The following is an 8,800-nucleotide window of genomic DNA, read 5'->3' as shown; positions in this document are numbered from 1 at the left end:
TCTGTGACCATTTTAGCCTGGAAGTCTTTCAGATCTCCTTCTGTGAAAGATGAATACAATGCTGCCAATTAAGCCACAAACCCATTGTAGTTTGATAGGAACAAAACCCAGTAAATGTGTTACTTTGCTCCAGGAACAATGGCTCAATGTCTGTTACCCAAAAGCTTTCATCTTGAGGGTAAACTATAGTTCAAGTCCTCATTTAGAATATAAGTTGCACACAGAGGCTAGAAAGTTCATCTTTTTGTTTGTTTGTTTTTGTTTGGTTTGTTTTTGTTAAGTCTCTATATCCTGCTAGGATTGATCTTCCAGACAAGAGAGGGTGGCATCTGCTCCTATTTCAGAATAGGGGTGATGTTCAGGACAACAAGATCATCCAAGTTTAGTGATCTGGAGGTCACCATTGATCTTTGTTGTGCCAATTGCAGATAGTGTTTCAATTCTATGGTAAAAAGAATAAAAGGTGGGGTCTATCCACAAATATTCTAAATCATGGATGTTCACAAAGAATTTCCAACATAAATGGTGGATCTGGGATGAAATATAAATAAGGAATTTCTGATTGTTCTTCATCTCTTTCTCAAGAAATACAAGTATGTCTGATCAGTTGCTTATCTGTAACTATAACTTTCAGTTCAGATGGCATGTTGGCAGGAAGGTCTTCCAAGTCCCCACACATCAAACTGATCTTGAAACACTCAGTGTTGAGATCTACAATCCCCATCATTAAGATCTACTTGCCTGGACATCCAGGTAAACATGGCAGCAGTCTAGATGCAACACTCCTCCTCTCGTCTCCTCAGCACCTACCAATATAGACTACATATAAACACCAACAAAAAAAAATCATAAGAACAAAGGGACTCTACAGTAGGGCGCAGCATTGAAGGTACTTGGGATTTGGGCATTTCCACATTATAAGTGGGTGAAAAAGCTCCCATCAAAACACGAGCTTATCTACCCTCCCCCACCCCACCTGTAGAGCCAGAGTCAGAGCCAGCACATGCCAGAATCAGTGAGTGAGCTAGGGGCAACTCTAGAGTGAGTAAAGCGCACATCTAGGTCCTTGGGAGGTGACTAAGACCACCAAAAAGCTACCCGTGAGAGAAGCTACACCTGAAATCTCAGCAGGCTGAAGAGCTCAGACCATGGGTGTCACAGCAAGATAGCATAGAGAAGGGTAGAAAACAGCAGAATCTGTGGAGATTCTAGAGCTTGCATCAGGCAAAATCCTTGCTCCTTAACTCCATACACAGAGAGCCTGCCCATCTCACTCAGATTTCTGACTAAACAGGGAAGGAAAAACCTCCACAGTGATGGCAAATTGTGCCTAGGAGCAACAACCTCCCTCCACCAAAAATAAACAAGGAAAGGGAGTTGATCCTGGAAATTTTTTTATGGAGGAAAAACCCAGGATACAGAAGAAATAGAGGAGGAAATTCAAATAAACCAACCCCCCCCCCCAAAAAAAAAGAAATTGTCAACAAGCTCTTGAAGAATTTAAATTGGACATTATAAAAAGTTGGAAGCCTTCTGGCAAGAAAAGTGGGAAATAGTTCATAGAGAAAATAACAGTTTAAAGGACAAGAACTCCCAATTGGAGAAACAGATGGAAGCCATGAAAAGCAGAATAGATGAAACTGAAAAAGAAAACCAGTCTTTAAAGACCAGAATTAGGCAACTGGAAGACAATGATCCTGTAAAACACCAAGAATTAATAAAACAAAGTCAAAAGACTGACAAATTAGAAGAAAACGTAAAATATCTCACTGACAAGGTGACAGATCAGGAAAACAGATGAAGGAGAGAAGATTTGAGAATCATTAGTCAACCTGAAAAGCCAGAAATAAACAGAAATCTTGACATCATACTACAATAAAACATCCAAGAAAACTTCCCTGATTTTCTTGAACAAGGGGGCAAAATAGACATCGAAAGAGTTCATTGAACCCCCTCTACACTAAATCCTCAAAAGACAACACCCAGGAATATATTTGCCAAAATCAAGAGTTTCCAAGGTAAGGAAAATTTTACAAGAAGGCAAAAAGAGACAATTCAGATACCAAGGAACACCAATCAGTATCACACAAGACCTGGAAGCTTTCTCACTAAAGGATCACAAAACCTGTAACATGATATTCAGAAAGGCAAGAGAATCGGGTCTTCAACCAAGGATCACCTATTCATCAAAACTGACTATATACTTCCAGGGGAAAGTATGGGCATTTAACAAAATAGAATATTTCCAAGTATTTATAAAGAAAAAAAACAGAACTAAGTGGAAAGTTTGATATACAAATACGAAGATCAATAGAAACATGAAATGGCAAATAAGAAAGAGAGAGAAAAGGAGGAAATATTTTTAATTCAACTTATTCAACCTTTTTTTTTTCAACCATGGCATGTCTGAAGAAGAGCAAGAAGATCCAATCTTTGCCTGTTACTGTTTGCCAGTTGAAAGGGAGAACTCAATTAGCAATTACCCTTCTAACCCCTCAATAGAATGGAATTAGGAACAGATAGATACATGGGAAAACTAAGGACAGAGTTTCAGGATGGTATTGAAACTATATTCCACTTGTTCATTAGTTACGTGTTACTTTATCAGGGTAAAATGTCAGTTTTGATAATTAAGAACTCAGTGGAATCTTGCATTGTCTTCTCCTTACTTCACCTATGTCTGGAACAAATGTGATCTGCTGAAGAAAATAAGCTTTAAAGCTTGCCTTCCCCCCTCTCCTACCTTTTACATTTCCATCTAGGATATCATTAATGGGAAATGGGTGTTGGACTTGGAGTAAAGGAAAGACTTGTTGAATCTCACCTCTCAGGTACCTGACACACAGGTTGTGCCACAGATTGATTCTTACAAAATATCACACAATGTATATGAATAAACATTTGGTGGGGGAAGTTTACAAGTGTATTTGAAAACTTTATTCAATGTTTCTAAGCAATGGGGTGGTGGGGACCTTGGCAGAAATAATCAGACAGGTCTAGTCAAATTAAACTTTGATTTTTTGTAGTGCTTCAGAATTATTCAAAGTACTTGCCTCATTACTCTTGAGAAATGAGTTCCTCTTAATAAAAACATTGTTCAGCTCTTTAAAAAAAGCTACAATTAGTTCAAATTATATACATATATATATGTACATATATATATATTAGTAAATGGGGGAAATATTATTTGTTACTCTCAAAAATTATATTCACTATTATAGTAATTAAAAGAATTATGCACAGGAAGAGATTGGTGTATAAGATGAAATGGAAAAAAAGAAAAAGGGAGGGGGGAATTGAAGATGGCACCAAGCGATACTTAAAGAAATAAAATAAATAGGATAATGTTTATCACACAAAGATACTTATGGGAAGGGGATGGGATGAATACTCTTAAAAGAAGGAGAGGAAGAGAGTACTAATAGGTAATACTTAAAACTTACTCTCAGTGAAACCAATTCTGAGAGGGAAGACCATCTAGATCCATTGGGGTCTTGAATTCTATCTTATTATACAGGGAAAGTGAGAAGGGAAAACTAGGGGGAAGGGGGGAGGGAGTACCAAAAGGGAGGGAAATAGAGAGGGGAGATAACATAATAGACCCTAAACAAAAAAGAAGGGAACAAAAAGGAGGAGCCAGAAAGGGAAGCATATTAAGTGAGGGGAATAGGGGTATTGATTAAAAGTAAACCACTAGTTTACAAGCATATAGCAAAAGAGGAAAAAATAGAAATAGGAGAGGATATCAAAATGCTAGGTAATACACAAGTGATAATCATAACTTTAAATGTGAATGGGATGAACTCACCGATAAAATGAAAACAAATAGGAAAGTGGATTAGAATCCAAAATCCTACCATATGTTGTCTACAAGAAACACACATGAGATGGGTAGATATTCACAAGATTAGAAATAAAGGTTGGAGCAAGACCTTTTGGGCCTCAACTGATAGAAAGAAGGCAGGAGTTGCAATCTGTGAATCTTAAAACTATTCCACCCTAATCAGACTGTATTTTAGAAGATCTGATTTAGCTATTTCCTGATCAGTAACAATGGAGATACTTGGAATAACAGAATTGGGTCTTGGAAATTCTACATTTCTTCACCCTTCTTACTTTAACAAGACTAGGAAGGTCTGCATCAAACTGAAGATTTAATTATCTGAGGAAATATCCTTCAATAGACATGTGCAGAAAAACAGACAGACCTCTTGGTTGCCTAAGTCAAGCTAAGAGATCATTGGTACAGATGAGATGCAGGAAAGTGACAGAAAACCGTCCATATAAGGCACATCACTTCCTCTCTCTTCCTCTTTCCCTGTAGAGGCGACTCTGGCTGGGAGTATGCTAGGCATATGCTAGCAGTGTTGGTTCTGAGTTTTGTCCTTGAGCTGATTCAGGTTCGGGCATCTTAGCTGAGCCCCTTTGGAGGTCAGACTGATTCCTTCGTCATTCACACTCAAAACCTTACTTTCTAGATCTCCTAATCTTCCTGCCCATTACTAGCCCCTTCCTTCTTACCTCTTCTTAATCTCCTCCACTATATCAATTAAATCACAATAAAAATTCCAGCTAAGTTTGGTTGTTTCATTAGGATTTTACAAATAAAATCCTTGGTGACAAAATATTATTATTACATTCTGTCTCAACCATAATTTTAACCTTTACAGTTTTGGCTGACAACATTGATGTGATGAAATAACCTCAATCTTCTTAACTTAAAAATGAATAGGGACAAAAAGTAATACACCTTCTTATCAGCAGCACATAGTACATTCACAAAGATTGACCACGTACTAGGTCATAAAAACATGGCAAACAAATGCAGAAAAACAGAAAAAATAAATGCAAACTTTTCAAATCATGACAAAATTAAAATAATGATCAGTAAGGGTACATGGAAAGACAAGTCAAAAATTAATTGGAAATTAAATAATATGATTCTCCAAAATCAGTTAGTGAACAAATAATAGAAACAATTAATAATTTCATTGAAGTAAATGACAATGATGAGACATCCTTTCAAAATCTATGGGATGTAGCCAAAGCAGTACTCAGTGGAAAATGTATATCAAAGAGTTCATATGTTAACAAATTAGGGAAGGCAGAAGTCAATGAAGAGGAGATTAAGGCAAACATTAAAAACTAATATGCCCAATTATATGGCAATAAATATGCCAATCTAGGTGATGTGGATGAATATTTACAAAAATATAAATTGCCTAGATTAACAGAAGAAGAAATAGAAATCTTAAATAATTCCATATCAGAAAAAGAAATTGAACCATTGTTCAATTTCCTAGGGAGTTTCATCAAGGAACTCCCTAAAAAAAATCACCAGTGCCTGATGGATTCACAAGTGAATTCTTTCAAACATTCAAAAAAAGTTAATCCCAATACTATACAAACTATTTGACATAATAAGCAAAGTGGGATTTGTACCAAATTCCTTTTATGACACAATGATGATACTGATTCCAAGGCCAGGCTGGTCAAAAACTGAGAATGAAAACAATAGACCAATCACCTTAATGAACATATATGCAAAAATCTTAAATAGGATACTAGCAAAAACACTTCAGCAAGTCATCACACGGGTTATCTACTATGATCAGGTGTGATTTATACCAGAAATGCAAGGATGGTTCAATATTAGGAAAACCATCCACATAATAGACCTTATCAACAAACAAACCAAAAAAAAATAATATGTTTATCTCAATAAATGCAGAAAAAAGTATTTGACAAAATACAACACTCATTCCTTTGGAAAACACTAGAAACTGTAGAAATAAAAGAGTCTTTACTAAAAATAATAGGCAGTATTTATCTAAAATCATTAGCCGACATCATCTGCAATGGTTATAAACTAGATGCATTCCCAATAAGATCAGGAGTGAAAGAAGGATTCCTATTATAGTCTCTATTATTTAATATTGTACTAGAAACACTAGAAGTAGCAATTAGAGAAGAAAAAGAAATTGGAGGTATTAAAATAGGCAATGAAGAGACCAAGCTATCACTCTTTGCAGATGATATGATGGTCTACTTTAAGAATTCTAGAGAATCAACTAAATAGCAAGTGGAAATAATCAACAACTTTAGCAAAGTTGCAGGATACAAAATAAACCTTCATAAGTCATTAACATTTCTATATATCTCCAACACATCTCAGCAGGAGGAATTAGAAAGAGAAATTCCATTCAAAATTACCCTAGACAATATAAAATACTTAGGAATCTATCTGGGGAGACAAACACAGGAACTATATGGACATAACTACAAAACACACTCCACAGAATTAGAACTAGATCTAAACCATTAGAAACACATTAACTGCTCATGGGTAGAAAGAGCTAACATAATAAGTTACCATCCTACTCAAACTTATTTATTTAGTGCCATACCCATTAAACAACCAAAAAACTTTTTTTACTGAATTAGAAAAAAATAAAACAAAACAAAACATGACAAAGTTCATTTAGAAGAACAAAATATCAAGGATATTTAGGGGAATCATGAAAAAAAAATTCAAAGGAATGTTGCTTTGCAGTACCAGATCTCAAACTATACTATAAAGCAGTGGTAATCAAAATAATATGGTACTGGCTAAGAGACAGAAAGGAGAATCAGTGGAATAGATTTGGGGTAAGTGACCTCAGCAAGATAGTCTCTGACAAGCCGAAAGGTCCCAGCATTTTGGGACCAAAATCCACTATTTGATAAAAAACGGCTGGGAAAACTGGAAGACTATATGAGAGAGATTAGACTTGGATCAACACCTCACACCCTCTACCAAGATAAACTCAAAACAGGTGAATGACTTGAACATAAAGAAAGAAACTATAAGTAAATTAGGTGAATACAGAATAGTATACATGTCAGTCCTTTGGGAAAGGAAAGATTTTAAAACCAAGCAAGTTGTAGAAAAAGTCAAAAAGTATAAAATCAATAAATTTGATTACATCAAGTTAAAAGGTTTTGTACAAACAAAGCCAATGTAACCAATATTAGAAGGAAAATAACAAACTGGGAAACAATCTTCATAAGAAAAACATCTGAAAAAGGTCTAATTACTCAAATTTACAAAGATCTACATCAATTGTACAAAAAGTCAATCCATTCTCTAATTGATAAATGTGCAAGGTCATGAATAGGCAATTTTCAATCAAAGAAATCAAAACTATTAATAAGCACATGAAAAAGTGTTCTAAATCTCTTATAATCAGAGAGATGCAAATCAAAACAACTCTGAGGTATCACCTCACACCTAGCAGATTGGCTAACATGACAGCAAAGGAAAGTAATGAACGCTGGAGGGCATGTGGCAAAGTAGGGACTTTAATTCATTGCTGGTGGAGTTGTGAATTGATCTAACTATTCTGAATGGCAATTTGGAAGTATGCCCAAAGGGTGATAAAAGACTATATGCCCTTTGATCCAGCCATAGCATTGCTGGGTTTGTACCCCAATGAGATAATAAGGAAAAAGATATGTACATGAATATTCATAGCTACGCTCTTTGTGGTGGTCAAAAATTGGAAAATGAGGGGATGCCCTTTAATTGGGGAATGACTGAACAAATTTTGGTATATGTTGGTGATGGAATACTATTGTGTTCAAAGGGATAATAAAGTGTGAACTTGAATGACCTCCAGGAATTGATGCAGAGCAAAAGAAGCAGAACCAGGAAAACATTGTACACAGAAACTGATACATTGTGGTACAATTGAATGTAATAGACTTCTCCATTAGTGGCAATGCAGTGATCCTGAACAAATTGGAGGAATCTATGAGAAAAACCACTAAACACATTCAGAGGAAAAACTGTGGGAATAAAATGACAGAAGTAAAACAACTACTTGAATACATGGGTCGAGGGATATAGACCCTAAATGAACATCCTAGTACAAACATCAGCAGTATGGAAATAGGTTCTGACCAAGGACACATTTAATACCCAGTGGCATTCTGCATTGGCGAGGGGAAGGGTGGAGGGGAGGGGAGGGATGGATAGTATATGATTTTTGTAACCAAGGAATAATGTTTGAAATTGACTAAATAAATTTTAAAAAATTAAAAATTAAAATAAAAAAAGAACTACTTGCCTGGCTTCATTCCACCCTTAATATGCCCACAGAATGGTTCTATTACTCTTAGAAAATGCACTTCCACTTGAACAGGAGATCCTAAAGTTGCTTAAATGTCCATCTTCTAGTTTCTCCGGTGCCTCTCTCAATTCAGTCATCCTGTAGCACTGTCCCTGGAGTAGGGAGTCAGTAGGGGGAGTCTTGGGGAAATACTCAGTTTCCAATGCCTGTGGGAAGGAAGGGGAGGAGACCCTGTTTCAGTGTCTGGGTCCTCTGTGCATGGCTTGGACTCCAGGTGTGCAGTGTTGGTGGTAAGGGTCCTATGACAATATTTAAATCATTGGTCAGAGAGGATTCTCATGGTGGCACAGAGCTGCTAAGGATTTCTCCACCATCTTGGCTCCACCCCTTAAAATCTCTTAAACTTTATTTTACTAACAATCTTTTCCCTCTCCATGGTACCCTAATTGACCTCTTTTTCTAATCCCCCTTTATTTTTTCCCTTCTCTTATTGCATTATAATCTCCTTGACTATAAGAGCTGTCTTTTTATTGAATCTGCATCCTTAGTGCTTTGTAAAGTATCTGGCACTTAATAAACCAAGTTCTGTCTTTTAGTCTGTGTTTGTGTACCTGTTTCCCTCTCTCCCTCTCCCTATATATTTACTCTCATAGTTTCCTCTATCTAGCTGTTAAATTTCTTCATAACCT

At 36.1% G+C, this 8,800-nt stretch overlaps 1 pseudogene; it reads right to left on the bottom strand.

Annotated features, from left to right (window-relative positions):
* Window positions 1–372: 372 nt before the first annotated feature.
* Window positions 373–8,248, bottom strand: LOC100617473 (galectin-related protein-like; annotated as a pseudogene).
* Between the last annotated feature and the right edge of the window lie 552 nt (window positions 8,249–8,800).

Source organism: Monodelphis domestica, chromosome 5 (assembly GCF_027887165.1).
Source record: "Monodelphis domestica isolate mMonDom1 chromosome 5, mMonDom1.pri, whole genome shotgun sequence".
Lineage (NCBI taxonomy): Eukaryota > Metazoa > Chordata > Mammalia > Didelphimorphia > Didelphidae > Monodelphis > Monodelphis domestica.
The sequence above is the reverse complement of the archived record's forward strand: the minus strand, read 5'-3'. Positions and strand labels throughout refer to the sequence as shown.